Source organism: Camarhynchus parvulus, chromosome 3 (assembly GCF_901933205.1).
Source record: "Camarhynchus parvulus chromosome 3, STF_HiC, whole genome shotgun sequence".
NCBI classification, from domain to species: Eukaryota; Metazoa; Chordata; class Aves; order Passeriformes; family Thraupidae; genus Camarhynchus; species Camarhynchus parvulus.
The window spans coordinates 111,650,565-111,668,809 of record NC_044573.1 but is presented as its reverse complement, the minus strand read 5'-3'; positions in this window follow the sequence as shown (position 1 = coordinate 111,668,809).

Here is an 18,245-nt window from a genome sequence, read left to right as displayed (position 1 = left end):
GAATTTGGGGCAATGAGGGGATTTGGGAATTTGGGAATGAGAGAATTCGGGATCGGGAAGGAACGTGGGAATTTGGGAATTCGGGATTTGGGAATTCGGGGGAATTTGGGGAAATTTGGGGATCCGAGAATGAGAGAATTTGGGATCGGGAACCTGGGAATGTGGCAATTTGGGGAAATTTGGGGAAATTCCGGGATTTGAGGGAATGAGGGAATTTGGGGAAATTTGGGGGAATGAGGGAATTTGGAAATTTGGGAATGAGAGAATTCGGGATCGGGAACATGGGAATTTGGGAATTCAGGGAAATTTGGGCATTTCGGGGAAATTTGGGGGAATTTGGGGGAATTTGGGGATGAGGGGGGAATGAGAGAATTTGGGATCGGGAATGAGGGAATTTGGGAATTCAGAGAAATTCAGGGCAATGAGGGAATGAGGGGATTTGGGAATTTGGGAATGACAGAATCTGGGATCGGGAACTCGGGAATGTGGGAATTTGGGAATTACAGGAAATTTGGGGGAATTCAGAGATTCAGGGATTCGGGGGAATTCGGAGATTTGGGGATTTTGAGGGAATTCGGGGAAATTCGGGGATTTGGAGGAAACGGGATTTGGGAATGAGAGAATTCAGGATCAGGAACTCGGGAACGTGGGAGTTTGGGAATTCGGGGAAATTTGGGAGAATCCGGGGAAATTTGGGGATTTGGGAAAATTTGGGGAATTCGGGGAAATTCGGGGGTTTGGGGGAATTTGGGAAATTTGGGGATTTGGGAATGAGAGAATTTGGGATCGGGAACCTGGCAGTGTGGGAATTTGGGAAAATTTGGGGATTTGGGAAATTTTCCATGAATTTTGGGGAATTCGGGGATTTTGGGGAAATCTGGGGAATTTGGGGGGAATTTGGGGAAATTCGGGGATTTGGGGGAATGAGAGGAAATTTGGGGATTTGGGAATGAGAGAATTCGGGATCGGAAACTCGGGAATTTGGGAATTCAACGAAATTTGGGGAATGTGGGAAAATTCGGGGAAATTTGGGAAATTTGGGGAAATTCGGGGATTTGGGAATGAGAGAATTGGGGATTGGGAAAGTGGGAATTTGGGAATTCGGGGAAATTTGGGGGAATTCGGGGATTTGGGGATTTTGAGGGAATTTGGGGAAATTCGGGGATTTGGGGGAATTTGGGGATTTGGGAATGAGAGAATTCGGGATCGGGAATTTGGGAAAATTCGGGGAAATTTTGGGAAATTTGGGGAAATTTGGGGATTTGGGAATGAGAGAATTCGGGATTGGGAAAGTGGGAATTTGGGGAATTCAGAGAAATTTGGGGAATTTGAGGCGAATGAGGGGATTTGGGAATTTGGGAATGAGAGAATTTGGGATCGGGAACCTGGGAATGTGGGAATTTGGGAATTTGGGGAAATTTGGGAATTCAGGGATTTGGGGAAAATCGGGGGAATTTGGGAATTTTGGGGAAATTTGGGGGAATTTGGGGCAATGAGGGAATGAGGGGATTTGGGAATTTGGGGATTTGGGAATTCGGGGGAATTTGGGAATTCGGGGGAATTTGGGGAAATTTGGGAATTCTGGTATTTGGGGGAATTTGGGGATTCGGGAATTCGGCAATGTGGGAATTTGGGAATTCGGGGAAATTTGGGAACGCAGGAAGTCAGGATTGGAGATTCGGAATTTGGAAATGTGGGAATGAGCGAATTTAGGATTTGGGAATTCGGGATTGAAAATTGGGCAATGAGGGAATTTGGGAATTCGAGATCGGGAATTTGGGGCTGGGAATTCAGGAGTGGGGATTTGGGAATTTGGGAACGGGGGAATTTGGGATCGGGAATTCAGGGATGTGGGATCGGGAATTTGGGGATGTGGGGTTGGGGATCAGAGATTTGGGATTGGGAATTCGGGAGTGACGGAATTCAGGAATTTGGGATCAGGAATGAGGGAATGCGGGAATTCGATATTGGGGATTCGGGAATTAGGGAATTTGATATTGGGGATTCGGGATCAGAAATGGGAATTTGGAATCCAGATCCAGAATTTGGGATTGGGAATGAGGGGATTTGGGAGTTCATGAACATGGGATCGGGGATTTGGGATGGGGAAATGTGGGAATTTGGGAATGTGGGGATTTGGGAAAGAGGAACGAGGGAATTCGGGATCGGGAATTCGGGACTGGGAATTTGGGATCGGGAATTCAGAAATGCGGGAATTCGGGATTGGGAATCTGGGAATGTGGGATGAGGGAATGAGGGAATTCAGGATTGGGAATTTGGGATTTGGAATCGGGAATTTGGGAATGCAGGAATTTGGGATAGGGAATGAGGAATTGGGAATTTGGGAGTGGGGATACGGGAATGTGGGAATTAGGAATTTAGGATTGGGAATTCGGGAATTTGAGGATTTGGGAATTTGGGATCAGGAGTACAGGATAAGGGATTCGGGATCGGGAATGGGGGAATTTGGCCACGAGGGAATTCAGGATTGGGAATTTGGGGAAATGAGGGAATGCGGGATTGGGGACGGGGTTTGGGATTGGGGGATCGGGGATTTGGGAATGAGGGAATGGAGATTTGGGAATTTGAGAATGTAGGGTCAGGGATGAGGGAATTTGGGATCGGGAATTTGGGATTTGGGAAGTCAGGGTTGGGGATTTGGGAAGTCAGGAACGGGGACAGGAATTCGGGAATTCTGGAATTCGGGGACGGGATGGAATTTAGGGATGAGGTGGAATTCGGGAATTTGGGAATTCGGGAATGTGGCATCGGGAAATGGGGGTTGGGGATGGGATTTTGGAATGGGGATTCAGGAATAGCAGCGGGGTTTGGGAGGGGGAACGAGAATTTGGGAATTGGGGATGAGAATTCGGGATCAGGGACGGGAATTTGGGATTGGGAACAGAAATTTGGGATTGGGGATTCGGGAATGTGGGAATGAGCTGTGAATCAGGAATGGGAATTTGGGAATTGGAACAGGAATTTGGGAACGGGGGCAGGATTTGGGATCGGGGGCGGGAATTCAGGAATGGAAATGGGAATTTGGGGTGGAGGATTCGAGAATTCGGGATTGGGAATTCAGGAGCAGAAACGTGGGAATGGGGACGGGATTTGGGAATGGGGAAAGGATTTGGGAATCCAGGAATTGAAATGGGAATTTGGGATCGGGGATTCGGGAATGCGGGGACAGGAATGTGGGAATGGGGATTTGGAATTCGGGATTGGGGATGGGAATTTGGGAACGAACCAGGACTTGGGACGGGTGGTGGAATTTGGGAATTGGAACCGGAATTTGGGATCAGGGGCGGGAATTTGGGATCGGGAATTCAGGGATGGGAATTTGGGAATGAGATGGGATTGGGAATGGGAATTCGGGAATTGGGAATTTTGGATCAGGGACGGGAATTTGGGGACAGGAATGTGGGAATGGGGATTGGGAATTTGGGAATGGGAATTTGGGAAGGAACCAGGATTTGGGACGGGTGATGGAATTTGGGATCAGGGGTGGGAATTTGGGGTCAGGAATTCAGGGACAGGAATTTGGGAATTTGGGAATGGGAATTTGGGACCGGGAGCTGGATTTGGGAATGGGAATTTGGGATTGGGAATGGGAATTCGGGAATTGGGAATTTGGGGATGAGACGGGATTTGGGATTGGGAATGGGAATTCGGGAATTGGGAATTTGGGGACAGGAATTTGGGAATTGGGAATTTGGGATCGGGAGCTGGGATTTGGGAACGGGAATTTGGGAATTTTGGCACCAGGGACAGAAAATTGGAATCGGGGCTGGGATTTGGGAACGGCAGCAGGAGTTTGGGATTTGGGAATGGGAATTTGGGAATGGGAGTGGCAATTTGGGAATGGGGATTTCAGATCAGGGCTGGGCATGTGGGATCGGGGTCAGGAATGTGGGATTGGGGATGGGATTTGGGAATGGGATTTTGTCATCAGTAATAGGGAATTTGGGAACTCCCGTTGTTCTTTCTTTGCCTTCCCGTTCTTCCCACCCCAATTTCCCACCCCCAATCCCGTTTTTCCCATCCCAATCCCATTTTTCCCATCCCAATCCCATTTTTCCCTTCTTTTCCCATTTCTCCCATCCCAATCCCATTTTCCCCATCCCAATCCCTCTTTTCCCATTTTTCCCATCCCCAATCCCATTTCCCCACCCCCAATCCCATTTTTCCCCTCTTTTCCTGTTTTTCCCATCCCAATCCCATTTTTCCCGTTTTTCCCATCCCAATCCCATTTTCCCCATCCCCAATCCCATTTTTCCCATCCCAATCCCGTTTTTCCCATCCCAATCCCATTTTTCCCATCCCAATCCCATTTTTCCCTTCTTTTCCCATTTCTCCCATCCCAATCCCATTTTCCCCATCCCAATCCCTCTTTTCCCATTTTTCCCATCCCCAATCCCATTTCCCCACCCCCAATCCCATTTTTCCCCTTTTCCTGTTTTTCCCATCCCAATCCCATTTTTCCCGTTTTTCCCATCCCAATCCCATTTCCCCATCCCCAATCCCATTTTTCTCATCCCAATCCCATTTTTCCCCTCTTTTCCCGTTTTTCCCATCCCAATCCCATTTTTCCCATCCCCAATCCCGTTTTCCCCATCCCCAATCCCGTTTTTCTCATCCCAATCCCATTTTCCCATCCCAATCCCTTTTTTCCCCATCCCCAATCCCTCTTTTCCCGTTTTTCCCGTCCCCAATCCCATTTTCCCCATCCCAATCCCATTTCCCCATCCCCAATCCCATTTTTCCCCATTTCCCATTTTTCCCATCCCCAATCCCGTTTTTCCCCTCTTTTCCGGTTTTTCCCATCCCAATCTCATTTTCCCCATCCCAATCCCATTTTTCCCATCCCAATCCCATTTTCCCCATCCCAATCCCATTTCCCCATCCCCAATCCCATTTTTCCCCATTTCCCATTTTTCCCATCCCCAATCCCGTTTTTCCCATCCCAATCCCATTTTCCCCATCCCAATCCCATTTTTCCCATCCCAATCCCGTTTTTCCCATCCCAATCCCATTTTTCCCCATCCCAATCCCGTTTTTCCCATCCCAATCCCATTTTCCCGTTCGTCTTTTCCCGTTTTTCCGGCTGATCCCGGATTTCTCCCCAGGCCGCCTCCGAGTCCCTCCGGCGCTGTCTCGGCCGTGCTGGGCCCGTCCCAATCCCAACAATCCCAACAATCCCAACAATCCCAACAATCCCAACAACAGCCCCAGCCCCACTCCATCCCGGTGTACGAGATGAAATTCCCGGATCTCTGCGTCTACTGAACCTTCCGGAAGCGCCGCAATTCCCAAAATTCCCAAAATTCCCCAAAATCCCTCGGCAGCACCCCAGGTTTGGTGTTGGGATCGTTCCCCTTTTCCCTGGGATTTTCTGGGGTTTTTTTGGGGGGTTTTCCTGGGATTTCCAGGGGTTTTCTGGGATTGTTTTTTTTGGGATCATCCCCGGTTTTCCAGGAATTTTTTTGGGGTTTTTTGGGGTTTTTTTGGGATCATCCCAGTTTTTTTGGGATTTTGGGGGTTTTCCTGGGATATTCCGGGTTTTTCTGGGGGCTTTTGGGGTTTTTGGAGTTTTTGGGGTTTTTTTTGGTGGGTTTTTTTGGGATCATCCCCAGTTTTCCTTTTCCTGAGTTTTTTGGGGATTTCCTGAGGGATTTTGGGGTGTTTTTTTTTGGGATCATTCAGTTTTTCTGGAATTTTTGGTGGGGTTTTCCTGGGATTTTCTGGGGGGCTTTTTTGGGGTGTTTTTCTGGAATTTTTGGGGTTTTTTGGTTTTTGGGATCATCCCCAGATTTCCTGGGATTTTTCTGGGTTTTTTTTTTGCTGATATTCAGGTTTTCCTGGGATCTCCTGAGTTTTTTTGGGGTTTTCCTGGGATTTCCTGAGGGGATTTTTGGGGTTTTTTTGGGATCGTTCCGGGTTTTCCTAGGACTTTCTGGGGTTTTTCTTTGGGTTTTTTCCGGAATTTTGGGGTTTTGGTTTTTTTTGGGATCATCCCAGTTTTCCTGGGATTTTCTGGGGCTTTTTTTGGGATCAGCCCCGGTTTTCCAGGGATTTCCTGAGGGGATTTTTTGGGATTGTTCCAGGTTTTCCTGGGATTTTCTGGGGGTTTTTGGGGGTTTTTCTGGAATTTTTGGGGTTTTTTATTTTTTGGGGATCATCCCCAGATGTCCTGGGATTTTTCTGGGTTTTTTTGCCGTTATTCGGGGTTTTCCTGAGATCTCCTGAGGTTTTTTGGGGTTTTCCTGGGATTTTCTGGGGCTTTTTTTGGGATCATCCCCGGTTTTCCTGGGATTTCCTGAGGGATTTTGGGGGTTTTTTTTTGGAATCGTTCTGGGTTTTCCTGGGATTTTCTGGGGGGCTTTTTTGGGTGGTTTTTCTGGAATTTTTGGGGTTTTTGTTTTTTGGGATCATCCCTAGTTTTCCTGGGATTTCCTGAGATTTTTTTGGGGCGTTTTCCTGGGATTCTCTGGGGTTTGTTTTTTTTGGAATTGTTCTGGGTTTTCCAGGGATTTTCTGAGGGTTTTTTGGGGGTTACCCTGGGATTTTCTGGGACTTTTTTTTTGGGATTGTTCCAGCTTTTCCTGGGATTTTCTGGGATTTTTTTGGGGATCGTCCCTGGTTATCCTGGGATTTTTTGGTTTTGTTTTTTTTTTTAATTTTTCCAGGTTTACCTGGGAATTTCTGGGACTTTTTTTTTGGGGATCATCCCTGGTTTTCCTGGGATTTTCTGGGACTTTTTTTTTGGAATTGCTCCAGGTTTTCCTGGGAATTTCTGGGACTTTTTTTTGGGGATAATTCGGGGTTTTCCTGGGATTTTCTGAGGGTTTTTTGGGAGTTTTCCTGGGATTCTCCTGGGCTTTTTTTTGGGGGGCGAAGAAGCTGCGGGAATGGGGATTTTTCCTGGGATAACTGGAATTTCTTGGGGAAAAAAAATTTGGGAATTGCAGCGGTGGGAAGGAGCCCGAAGAACCAGAGGGATGGGGCTGGGAAATCCCAAGTGGGAAATTGTGGAATTCCCAGGTGGAAAATCCCAAATGGGAAATTCCGGATGAGAAAATTCTGGATGGGAAATCGCAAACGGAAAATCCTTAAATGGAAAATTCCAAATGGGAAATTCGGGATGGAAAATCCCATAGGGAAAATCCCAGATAAGGAAATCCCCAGTGGGAAATTGTGGAAATCCCAGATGGAAAATTCCGGATGAAACATTCCGGAGGGAAAATCCCAAAGGGAAAATTCCTGGAATTTCCAGATAAATTCTGGACGAAAAATTCTGGATGGAAACAAATCCCAAATGGGAAATCCTGGATGGTGAATCCCCCCCAAAAAATTAGAAAATCCCGAAGGGAAGACTCTGGAGAGAAAATTCCAGGTGGAAAATCCCAAAATGGGAAATTGTGGAACTCCCGGATGGAAAATTCTGGATGGAAAATTCCAGAGGGAAAGCCCTGGATGGAAAATGCCAAAAGGAAAATTCAGGGTGGAAAATCCCAAATGAAAAAATCCAAATGGGAAAATCCCAGATGGAAAATTCAGGATGGAAAATCGTGGAGTAGGAAAATCGTGGAATTCCCAGATGGAAAATTCAGGATGGAAATTTCCAGGGGGAAAATCCCAAAAGGAAAATGCAGGATGGAAAATCCGAACTGGGAAATCCCAAAATGGAAAATTTCAAATGGGAAATTCGGGATGGAAAATGGGAAAATCTCAAATGGAAAATTCCAAATTGAAAAATCCCAAATCGAAAAACCCTGGAATCCCGGATGAAAAATCCCGGATGAAAAATCCCAAACAGAAAGCCCCAAATGGAAAAATCCGGAGGAAAATTTCCAGAGGGAAAATCCCAAATGGGAAATCCCAAATGAAAATCCTGGATGGGAAACCCCAAATGGAAAATTCAGGATGGAAAGAATTCCAGAGGGAAAACCTCAAATCGAAAATCCCAAATCAAAAACCCTGGAATTCCTGGAGGAGAAAAATCCGGTGGTGGGAAATCCCAGATGGGAAATCCCAAAATGGAAAATTCCGAATGGAAGATCCCAGAAGAAAATCCCAAATGGATAAATCCTGGAATTCCCGGATGGAAAAATTCTGTGTGGAAAAATCCCCAATGGAAAAACCTGGAATTCCAAATGGGAAAAATCCCCAGTGGAAAACCCCAAGTGGAAAATTCCAGATGGAAAATCCCAAATGGGAAATCCAGGATGGAAAATCCAAAAAGGAAAATTTGGGATGGAAAATCCCAAATGGAAAATCCCGGAAGGAAAATCCCAAATGGGAAAAAATCCTGGAATTCCCGGATGAAAAATCCCAGATGGAAAATCCCAAATGGGAAAAATCCAGATAGGAAATCCCAAATGAAAAACCCTGGAATTGCAACTGGAAAATCCCGGATGGGGAAACCCCAAATGGAAAATCCCAAATGAGGAACTCTGGAATTCCCGGATGAAAAAAAATCCCGAATGGAAAATTCCAAATGGAAAATCCCAAATAGGAAATTGCGGAATTCTGGAATTCCTGGATGAAAGAATTCCAGGTGGAAAATCCCAAATGGAAAATCTGGGAAAACCCCAAATGGAAAATTCCAAATGGAAAATCCCGAATGGAAAATTCTGGAATTCCCAGCTGGAAAATCCGGGATGGAGCCCCTTGGAATGGGATTTTTTTTTTTGAAAAATCCGAATTTTTTTTAGGAAAAATCCACTCCCAGGCTGCTCCAGATGGACTTGGAAGGACAGAATATTGGGAATTTTGGGATTTTCCCATAATTTCGGGATGAGTTTCTGCAGTTTTTGGGCGTTCCCGCCCAGAAGAATTCCCGGATTTTGGGGATGTTTTGGGGGGGATCCCGAAGAATTCAAAAAAAAAAGGGGAGAAGAGAAATTTTGGAGGATTTTTGGGGATTTTCAGATTCCTGGGACCCAACTGGATTTGGGGTGGGGAAAAGTCGGGAATTCCCGGCAGCGAATCCGGAACATTCCCAAAAAACGCGGGAACAGCAAAGGGAGGGTGGGGAAAGGAAACTTGGGGAATTCTGGGATTGACTCCCAAAAATTCACAGGAATTTGGGGATTGTTGGGATTTTTTCCCAAAACTTCCAGCTGTTTTCCAAACTTCCAGATACTTTCCAAAAATTCTGTTTTTTTTTTTTCCTGAAATTCCTCAGTTTTTCCCCAGAATTGCTGGGGTTTTTTTCCCCAAATCCTTTTTTTTTTGGCCAAAATTCCATCTCTTTTCCCCAAAATTCCCTCCGTTTTCCCCAAAATTCCATGGTTTTTCCCCAAAATTCCGGGTTTTCTCCCCAATAAACACCGATGTTGGTACCACAGCCTCGGGAGTGTTGGGAATTTTGTTGGGAATACGGGAATGGGACTGAGATGAACGGGATTGGGATAATTGGGAACGGCACTGGGAATGGGATTGGGATATCGGGGATGGGATTGGGATATTGGGAATGGGATTGGGATATTGGGGATGGGATTGGGATAATTGGGAATGGGATTGGGATCATGGGGAATGGCACTAGGAATTGGAACTGGGAATGGGATTGGGATCATGGGGATTAGGGTTGGGATAAGTGGGAATGGGATTGGGATATCGGGGATGGGATTGGGATATCTGGGATGGGATTGGGATATTGGGAATAGGATTGGGATCATGGGGAATGGGATTGGGATATCAGGAATGGGATTGGGATATCAGGAATGGGATTAGGATATCGGGATCAGGAACTGGGAATGGGAACCGGAAGTGGGGCTGGGATATTGGGAATGACACTGGGACAATCAGGAATGGGATTGGGAATTGGGGATTAGGGCTGGGATAATTGGGAATGGTGTTGGGATAATTGGGAATGGTGTTGGGATGTCGGGAATGAGAACTGGAAATGGGTCCTGGGAACCAGGAATGGGATTGGGAACTGGGAATGGGATTGGGATGATGGGGAATGGGATTGGGATATCGGGAATGGGGCAGGGGTGTTGGAAATGGGATTTCAGGAATGGGGTGGGAATGGGATTGGGAACTGGGAATGGGGCCAGAATATCAGGAATGGGAACTGGGGTTGGGAACTGGGAATGGGATTGGGACAATCGGGATTAGGGCTGGGACGATTGGGAATGGGATCTGGAGCCAGGGATGGGAACTGGGAATGGAGCTGGGAAAATTGGGAATGGGATTGGGAACTGGGAATGGGGCTGGGATAACTGGGAATGGGATTGGGATAATTGGGAAGTGGGAATGGGCTCAGGAATGGGAATGGGGATATTTTGAATAGGACTGGGATATCGGGAATGGGGCCGGGCACTGGGAATGGGAAGTGGGAATGGGATTGGGATCGTTGGAAATGAGAACCAGGAATGGGATTGGGATATTGGGATTGGGATTGGGAATGGGATAGTGGGAACCAGGAATGGGATTGGGATAGTTGGGAATGGGATTGGGAATGGGAATGGGAACTGGGAATGGGACTGGGACAATCAGGAATGGGATTGGGGTATCGGGAATCGGGAATGGGATTGGGACAATTGGGAATGGGAACTGGGAATGGGGCTGGGACAATCAGGAATGGGACTGGGACAACCGGGAATGGGATTGGGATATCGGGAATGGGATTGGGATATCGGGAATGGGATTGGGATAATTGGGAATGGGAACTGGGAATGGGAACAGGGAATGGGAACTGGGAATGGGGCTGGGATAACTGGGAATGGGATTGGGACTGGGAATGGGGTTGGGAACTGGGATTGGGAAATGGGGAATGGGAATGGGGGGATATGGGGGGAATGGGACTGGGACTGGGGAATGGGAACGGGGATTGGGAATGGGAATGGGGGGCTGGGATGGGACTGGGGAATGGGATTGGGATTGTTGGAAATGAGAACCAGGAATGGGATTGGGATAGTTGGGGATTGGGATTGGGATAATTGGGAACCAGGAATGGGATTGGGATAGTTGGGAATGGGATTGGGAACGGGAATGGGAACTGGGAATGGGACTGGGACAACCAGGAATGGGATTGGGGCATTGGGAATGGGATTGGGATAATTGGGAATGGGAACTGGGAATGGGACTGGGACAATCGGGAATGGGATTGGGATATCGGGAATGGGATTGGGGGCCAGGAATGGGATTGGGAACTGGGGAATGGGATACTGGGAATGGGAACTAGGAATGGGAACTGGGAACTGGGAATGGGGCTGGGAAAATGGGGAATGGGATCTGGAGCCAGGGATGGGAACTGGGAATGGGACTGGGAAAATTGAGAATGGGAATGGGAAGTGGGAATGGGATTGGGATAATCAGGAATGGGATTGGGACCATTGGGAATGGGGTTGGGATGGGGGGGAATGGGCCTGAAACGATTGGACGGAAGGCCCGGAATTGGGATTCTGGGAAACTGAGGCAGGGATCCCCAGCACGGGATTGGGATAGTGGGACCCCACAAACCCTGGGATCATCCAGGCGGGAAAACCCCGGGATCCCAACATTCCCAACATTCCCAGAAATCCCCCCAAATCCAGCGGGATTGGAAAAAAAATCCCCAATCCCAATTAAAAAATCCCAAGAAAAAAATCCCAATTAAAAAATCCCAATTAAAAAATCCCAAGAAAAAAATCCCAATTAAAAAATCCCAATTAAAAAATCCCAATAAAAAAATCCCAATTAAAAAATCCCAAAAAAAATCCCAATTAAAAAATCCCAATTAAAAAATCCCAAGAAAAAATCCCAAAATCTTGAAAAAACTGGGCCCAAAAATTGGGAACAGGGAAAATCCCAAATCCCAGCAAAAAAAATTTTAAAAAATCCCAAATCCAACAAGAAAAATCCAAATCCCACCAAGAAACCCAAATTGCAACGAGAAGTCAACAAATCCCACCAAAAAAATTCCCCAAACCCCACCAAAAAAATCCCCAAAATCCTGCAAAAAAACCCCCAAATCCCACAAAAAAGTCCCAAATCCCTCAACACTGGGAAATCCCACATCCACCCCAAAAATCCCCAAATCCCACCAAAAATCCCCCAAAAAAACCTTCAAATCCACCCCAAAAAATCCTAAATGACACCAAAAAACCCCCAAAATGCCACAAAAACACAAATCCCACCAAGAAAACCCCAAATGGGAGCCCCCACCAAAAATCTAAAATCCCAAAAATCCCCACGACAATCCCCAATGGAACCCCAAATCCCACCCAAAAAATCCCCAAATCCCACCAAATAACCAATAACCAATAATCGATAATCAATAATCGATAACTGATAATCAATAATTAATAATCGATAATCAATAAGAAGAGGACTCGGAGACGTTTGGGATTTTTCCATTCCCCGTTTTTCATTGAAAACTTTGATCCAAGAAGCCCCAAATCCCCAAAGTTTGACCCCAAAAAAGTCCCCAAAATTCCCAGAGTTTTTCCCAAATTTTTCCCAGAATTCCGATCCCAAAAGCCCCAAATCCCAAAGTTTGACCCCAAAATGCCCAGATTTTTCAGGGAATTCCAGAATTTCAATCCCAAAACCCCAAAATCCCAAAATTTCATCCCCAAATTCCCGGATTTTTCCCAGAATTCTGATCCCAAAAACCCAAATCCCAAAAACCCCAAAACTCCCAGATTTTTCCCCAGAATCCCAATCCCAAGAAGCCCCAAATCCCCAAATTTGACCCCAAAATTCTCGGATTTTTCCAGGAATTTTTGTCCCAAAATCCCCAAAACCAAATTTTTATCCCCATCGTTCCCAGATTTCCCGGGAATTCTTGATCCCAAAAACCCCCAAATCCCAAAGTTTGACCCCAAAATTCCCAGATTTTTCCTGGAATTCCAGAATTCCGATCCCAAAAAACCCCAAAATTCCCAGAATTTCCCCCAAATGTCTCCCAGAACTTCCGATCCCAAAACCCCCAAATCCCAAAGTTTGACCCCAAAATTCCCAAATTTTTTCCTGGAATTCCTAAAACCCCCCAAATCCCCAAATTTGATCCCAAAAAAGCCCCCAAAATTCCCAGAATTTCCCCCAAATGTCTCCCAGAACTCCGATCCCAAAACCCCCAAATCCCAAAGTTTGACCCCAAAATTCCCAAATTTTTCCCGGAATTCCAGAATTTCGATCCCAAAATCCCCAAATCCCAAAATTTGCTCCCCAAAGCCTCCAAAATTCCCGGATTTTCCCCAGAATCTCCATCCCAATATCCCCAAATCCCAAAGTTTCATCCTCAAAATTCCCGGATTTTTCCCAGAATCCCAATCCCACAAAACAATCCAAAATTCCCAGGTTTTTTCCTGGATTTTCTGCAGAATTCTGGAATTTTGATCCCAAAACCCCGAAATCCCAAAATTTGATCCCAAAAAACCCCAAAATTCCCGGATTTTCCCCAGAAAATCCCAATCCCTGTGAAACCCCCAAATCCCAAAATTCCACCCCAAAATTCCCAGATTTTTTTCCCCGGAATTCCAGAATTCTGATCCCCAAAAAACCCCAAATCCCACCCAAAAAATTCCCAAATCCCACCAAATAATCAATAATCGATAACCGATAATCGATAACTGATAATCAATAACCAATAATCAATAACCGATAATCAATAATCGATGATCAATAAGAAGAGGACTCGGAGACGTTTGGGATTTTTCCATTCCCCGTTTTTCATTGAAAACTTTGATCCAAGAAGCCCCAAATCCCCAAAGTTTGACCCCAAAAAATCCCAAAATTCCCAAATTTTTTCCTGGAATTCCTAAAACCCCCCAAATCCCCAAATTTGATCCCAAAAAATTCCCCGAAATTCCCAGAGTTTTCCCCAAATTTTTCCCAGGATTCTGATCCCAAAAACCCCAAATCCCAAAGTTTGACCCCAAAATTCCCAGATTTTTCACGGGAATTCCAGAATTCCGATCCCAAAACCCCAAAATCCCAAAACTTCATCCCCAAATTCCCGGATTTTTCCCAGAATTCTGATCCCAAAAACCCAAATCCCCAAAAAACCCCAAAATTCCCGGATTTTTCCCCAGAATCCCAATCCCAAGAAGCCCCAAATCCCCAAATTTGATCCCAAAATTCTCGGATTTTTCCCCGGAATTTTTGTCCCAAAATCCCCAAAACCAAATTTTTATCCCCATCGTTCCCAGATTTCCCGGGAATTCTCGATCCCAAAACCCCCAAATCCCAAAGTTTGACCCCAAAATTCCCAGATTTTTCCTGGAATTCCAGGATTTTGATCCCAAAAAACCCCAAAATTCCCAGAATTTCCCCCAAATGTCTCCCAGAACTCCGATCCCAAAACCCCCAAATCCCAAAGTTTGACCCCAAAATTCCCTGATTTTTTTCCGGGAATTCCAGAATTCCGATCCCAAAACCCCCAAAATCCCAAAATTTCATCCCCAAAAATTCGATAACCGATGTCGATAACCCGATAATCAATAATTCTCAATAATCCCAAAACCCAAATCCCAATAAGAAAAACCCCAGCGTTTGGGATTTTTCCCCGTTTTCCCAATCCCAAGAAGCCCCCAAATCCAAAATTTGACCCCAAAAATCCCAAATTTCCCAAATTTTTTTGTCCCAAAACCCCCAAATCCCAAATTTTCCCAATCCCCGAAATTCCCAGATTTCCCCAAATTTTTGATCCCAAAACCCCCAAATCCCAAAGTTTGACCCCAAAAATTCCCAGATTTTTCCTGGAATTCCAGAATTTCGATCCCAAAACCCCCCCAAAATTCCCAAAAAATTTTTCCCAAAAATGTCTCCCAAAACTCAAATCCCAAAACCCCCAAATCCCAAAGTTTGGCCCCCAAAATCCTGATCCCAGAAGCCCCCAAATCCCCAAATTTGACCCCAAAATTCCCCCAAATCCCAAAATTTGCTCCCCAAAACCTCCAAAATTCCCGGATTTTCCCCAGAATCTCCATCCCAATATCCCCAAATCCTAAAGTTTTATCCTCAGAAATCCCGGATTTTTCTGGGAATTCCAACAATTTCATCCCAGAATTCCCCAAAATTCCCGGATTTTTCCCCAGAATCTCAATCCCAATATCCCCAAATCCTAAAGTTTCATCCCAAAATTCCCAGATTTTTCCCAGAATCCCAATCCCCCAAGTTTAACAAAACAATCCAAAATTCCCAATTTTTTCCCAAAATTTTCTGCAAATTCTGGAAGTTTTTTTTTTCCTTTTTGATCCCAAAGCCCCAAATCCCAAAATTTGATCCCAAAAACCCCAAAATTCCCAGATTTTTTCCCAGAATCCCAATCCCTGTGAAAACCCCAAATCCCAAAATTCCACCCCAAAATTCCCAAATTTTGACCCCAAAATTCCCAGAATTTGATCCCAAAAACCCCAAATCCCACCCAAAAATTCCCCAAATTCCCACCAAATAATCAATAATCGATAATTCTGATAACCATTAATCAATAACCAATTTCAATAATCAATAACCAATAATCAATAACTGATAATCAATATCCCGATGATCAACCCCAAGTTTTTTGGAGGCGTTTGGGATTTTTTCCATTCCCGTTTTTTCCCAAAACTTTGATCCCAAAAGCCCCCAAATCCCAAAAAGTTTGACCCCAAAAATCCCAAAATTCCCAATTTTTTTCCCTGGAATTCCTAAAACCCCCCAAATCCCCAAATTTGATCCCAAAAACCCCGAAATTCCCAGAGTTTTCCCCAAATTTTTCCCAGGATTCGGATCCCAAAAGCCCCAAATCCCAAAGTTTGACCCCAAAATTCCCCGATTTTTCCAGGAATTCCAGAAACTTTATCCCAAAAAACCCCAAAATTCCCAGAATTTCCCCAATTGTCTCCCAGAACTTTGGGATCCCAAAACCCCCAAATCCCAAAGTTCCACCCCAAAATTCCCAGATTTTTCCTGAAACCCCAATCCCAAAAAATCCCCCAAGTTTAACACCAAAAGTTCTCAAGGAATTCTGGAATTTTGATCCCAAAAAAACCCCCAGAATTCCTGCATTTCTCCCAAGTTTTTTTCCTGAATTTTGATCCCTAAAACTCCCAAATTCCAAAATTTGAGCCTAAAAATCCCCAAATTTTCAGATTTCCCCCCAGAATTCCCAAATTCCAAAACCCCCCAAATTCCCAGATTTTTCCAGGATCCCAGAATTTCCCAAAGTTCCCCAAAATTCCCCCAAACCTGTTCCCTGGAAATTCCAAAATTTCACCCCAAAATTCTGATCCCAAATCCCAAAGTTTGATCCCCCCCAAAATCCCAAAAGGTTGATCCCAAAAATTCCTGGAATTTTGATGCCAAGAATCCCCCCAAATTCCCAGATTTTTTCCAGGAATTCTGATCCCAAAATTCCCCAAATCCCAAAGTTCCACCCCAGAATTCCCAGATTTTCTCCAAACCCCCAAATCCCAGATTTCCACCCCATTCCCATTGGGAATTCCAGGATTTTCTGGGAATCCCGACCCCAAATTTTTCCCAGAATCCCAATCCCAAAACCCCCAAGTCCCAAAGTTCCACTCCAAAATTCCCAGATTTTTGCCAGAATTCCAATCCCAAAAATCCCCAAAATTCCAGATATTTCATCCCAAAATCCCAACGAATTTTCGCCTGAAATCCTGGATTTTCACCCCGTTCCAATTGGGAATTGCAGGAATTTTTGGGAATCCCAGGATTTTCTGGGAATCCCGACCCCAAATCCCAGATTTTTCACCCCAGAATTCCCAGATTTTCCCCAACGTCCCAAATCCCAGATTTTCACCCCATTCCTGCTGGAAATTCCAGAATTTTTTGGGAATTCTGATCCCAAATCTGAGAGTTCCACCCCAAAATTCCCAGATTTTTCCTGGAATTCGAATTCCAAAACCCCCAAATCCCAGATTTTTTGATCCCAAAATTTTGGGATTTTTAAGAATCCCAAATTCCCAGATTTTTTCCAGGAATCCCGATCCCAAAAGCCCCAAATCCCCAATTTTTCACCCCAGAATTCCCAGATTTTCCCCAAAGTTCTCAAATTCCCAGGTTTTCAGCCCATTCCCGTTGGGAATCCCAGGATTTTTTGGGAATTCCTGTTCCCATGGGAATCCAGGGTTTTATCCCCAAATTCCCAGATTTTTCCCACAACATGGGACAGCGGCGGCAAGAATTCCCCAAATTCCAGAGATTTTATCCCAAAATCCCAACCCCCCAAATTCCCGGATTTCCACCCCATTTCCATTGGGAATCCCAGGGTTTTTTGGGAATCCCGACCCCAAATCCCCGATTTTTCGCGGGTGGAATGCCGGGGGGCAGCGGTTTTTCCCAAAATTCCCAAATTTTTGGGGATTTTTGCACCCCATTCCCATTGGGAATCCCAGGATTTTTTGGTGGATTTTCACGCTGTTCCCATGGGAATCCCAGGATTTTTGGTGGATATTTCACAATGTTCCCATGGGAATTCCAGGATTTTTTGGTGGATTTTTCACAATGTTCCCATGGGAATTCCAGGATTTTTTGGTGGATTTTTCACAATGTTTCCGGGGAATCCCAGCATTTTTGGTGGATTTTTTCACTGTGTTCCCATGGGAATGGGAATCCCAGGATTTTTGGGAATTCCAGGATTTCGCAGGGCGTGGGGAATCCCGACCCCAAATCCCAGGATTTTTTTTTTCCTGTTCCCATGGGAATGGCAGGGTGTTTTGGGAATCCCAGGATTTTCTGGGAATTCCAACCACAAATCGTGGATTTTCACGCTGTTCCCATGGGAATCCCAGGGTTTTTTGGTGGATTTTCACGCTGTTCCCATGGGAATTCCAGGGTTTTTGGGGATTTTCCAGCTGTTTTGGGAATGGCAGGGTTTGGGTTTTTCGGGAATTCCAACCCCAAATCGTGGATTTTTCAGCATTGTTCCATGGGAATTCCCAGGGGATTTTTTGGTGGATTTTTCACCGTGTTCCCATGGGAATTCCAGGATTTTTTGGTGGATTTTTCACAATGTTCCCATGGGAATCCCAGGATTTTTGGTGGATTTTCACGCTGTTCCCATGGGAATTCCAGGGTTTTGGTGGATTTTCACGCTGTTCCCATGGGAATCCCAGGGTTTTTGGTGGATTTTTCACGCTGTTCCCATGGGAATTCCAGGGTTGTTTTGGGAATCCCAGGGTTTTCCGGGCATTCCCATCGGTGAGCGCTCGCAGGGCGTGGGGCAGGGGGCGGCGCAGCAGCTCCGGGAATCCCAGGATTTTCCGGGAATTCCAACCCCAAATCGTGGATTTTCACGCTGTTCCCATGGG